Source organism: Musa acuminata, unplaced genomic scaffold (genome assembly GCF_036884655.1).
Source record: "Musa acuminata AAA Group cultivar baxijiao unplaced genomic scaffold, Cavendish_Baxijiao_AAA HiC_scaffold_517, whole genome shotgun sequence".
Taxonomy (NCBI): Eukaryota; Viridiplantae; Streptophyta; class Magnoliopsida; order Zingiberales; family Musaceae; genus Musa; species Musa acuminata.
The window spans coordinates 70001-72500 of NW_027020762.1; positions in this window are offsets into that span (position 1 = coordinate 70001).

Genomic DNA, 2500 nt, shown 5'->3' on the forward strand with positions numbered 1-2500 from the left:
TTTTGGGCCGTTTTGGCCAGTTTTTGGCCTGTTCTTGCATTGCGCGGTGACCGTCGAGAGCGGAGCAAAACGTCAGCCATCTCAGCACCCTGGAACCCCCCGGGTGGCACAGGGCTGGATGGGGCTTTCGTATAGCAGGGACGGTGCTGCCTCTCGCTTCGCTCGCTGTCCGCCGCTCGCCGCTCGCTCGTGCAGCCAAAAATGGCCAGTTTTGGCCCGTTTTTGGGCCGTTTTGGCCAGTTTTTGGCCTGTTCTTGCATTGCGCGGTGACCGTCGAGAGCGGAGCAAAACGTCAGCCATCTCAGCACCCTGGAACCCCCCGGGTGGCACAGGGCTGGATGGGGCTTTCGTATAGCAGGGACGGTGCTGCCTCTCGCTTCGCTCGCTGTCCGCCGCTCGCCGCTCGCTCGTGCAGCCAAAAATGGCCAGTTTTGGCCCGTTTTTGGGCCGTTTTGGCCAGTTTTTGGCCTGTTCTTGCATTGCGCGGTGACCGTCGAGAGCGGAGCAAAACGTCAGCCATCTCAGCACCCTGGAACCCCCCGGGTGGCACAGGGCTGGATGGGGCTTTCGTATAGCAGGGACGGTGCTGCCTCTCGCTTCGCTCGCTGTCCGCCGCTCGCCGCTCGCTCGTGCAGCCAAAAATGGCCAGTTTTGGCCCGTTTTTGGGCCGTTTTGGCCAGTTTTTGGCCTGTTCTTGCATTGCGCGGTGACCGTCGAGAGCGGAGCAAAACGTCAGCCATCTCAGCACCCTGGAACCCCCCGGGTGGCACAGGGCTGGATGGGGCTTTCGTATAGCAGGGACGGTGCTGCCTCTCGCTTCGCTCGCTGTCCGCCGCTCGCCGCTCGCTCGTGCAGCCAAAAATGGCCAGTTTTGGCCCGTTTTTGGGCCGTTTTGGCCAGTTTTTGGCCTGTTCTTGCATTGCGCGGTGACCGTCGAGAGCGGAGCAAAACGTCAGCCATCTCAGCACCCTGGAACCCCCCGGGTGGCACAGGGCTGGATGGGGCTTTCGTATAGCAGGGACGGTGCTGCCTCTCGCTTCGCTCGCTGTCCGCCGCTCGCCGCTCGCTCGTGCAGCCAAAAATGGCCAGTTTTGGCCCGTTTTTGGGCCGTTTTGGCCAGTTTTTGGCCTGTTCTTGCATTGCGCGGTGACCGTCGAGAGCGGAGCAAAACGTCAGCCATCTCAGCACCCTGGAACCCCCCGGGTGGCACAGGGCTGGATGGGGCTTTCGTATAGCAGGGACGGTGCTGCCTCTCGCTTCGCTCGCTGTCCGCCGCTCGCCGCTCGCTCGTGCAGCCAAAAATGGCCAGTTTTGGCCCGTTTTTGGGCCGTTTTGGCCAGTTTTTGGCCTGTTCTTGCATTGCGCGGTGACCGTCGAGAGCGGAGCAAAACGTCAGCCATCTCAGCACCCTGGAACCCCCCGGGTGGCACAGGGCTGGATGGGGCTTTCGTATAGCAGGGACGGTGCTGCCTCTCGCTTCGCTCGCTGTCCGCCGCTCGCCGCTCGCTCGCGCAGCCAAAAATGGCCAGTTTTGGCCCGTTTTTGGGCCGTTTTGGCCAGTTTTTGGCCTGTTCTTGCATTGCGCGGTGACCGTCGAGAGCGGAGCAAAACGTCAGCCATCTCAGCACCCTGGAACCCCCCGGGTGGCACAGGGCTGGATGGGGCTTTCGTATAGCAGGGACGGTGCTGCCTCTCGCTTCGCTCGCTGTCCGCCGCTCGCCGCTCGCTCGTGCAGCCAAAAATGGCCAGTTTTGGCCCGTTTTTGGGCCGTTTTGGCCAGTTTTTGGCCTGTTCTTGCATTGCGCGGTGACCGTCGAGAGCGGAGCAAAACGTCAGCCATCTCAGCACCCTGGAACCCCCCCCGGGTGGCACAGGGCTGGATGGGGCTTTCGTATAGCAGGGACGGTGCTGCCTCTCGCTTCGCTCGCTGTCCGCCGCTCGCCGCTCGCTCGTGCAGCCAAAAATGGCCAGTTTTGGCCCGTTTTTGGGCCGTTTTGGCCAGTTTTTGGCCTGTTCTTGCATTGCGCGGTGACCGTCGAGAGCGGAGCAAAACGTCAGCCATCTCAGCACCCTGGAACCCCCCGGGTGGCACAGGGCTGGATGGGGCTTTCGTATAGCAGGGACGGTGCTGCCTCTCGCTTCGCTCGCTGTCCGCCGCTCGCCGCTCGCTCGTGCAGCCAAAAATGGCCAGTTTTGGCCCGTTTTTGGGCCGTTTTGGCCAGTTTTTGGCCTGTTCTTGCATTGCGCGGTGACCGTCGAGAGCGGAGCAAAACGTCAGCCATCTCAGCACCCTGGAACCCCCCGGGTGGCACAGGGCTGGATGGGGCTTTCGTATAGCAGGGACGGTGCTGCCTCTCGCTTCGCTCGCTGTCCGCCGCTCGCCGCTCGCTCGCGCAGCCAAAAATGGCCAGTTTTGGCCCGTTTTTGGGCCGTTTTGGCCAGTTTTTGGCCTGTTCTTGCATTGCGCGGTGACCGTCGAGAGCGGAGCAAAACGTCAGCC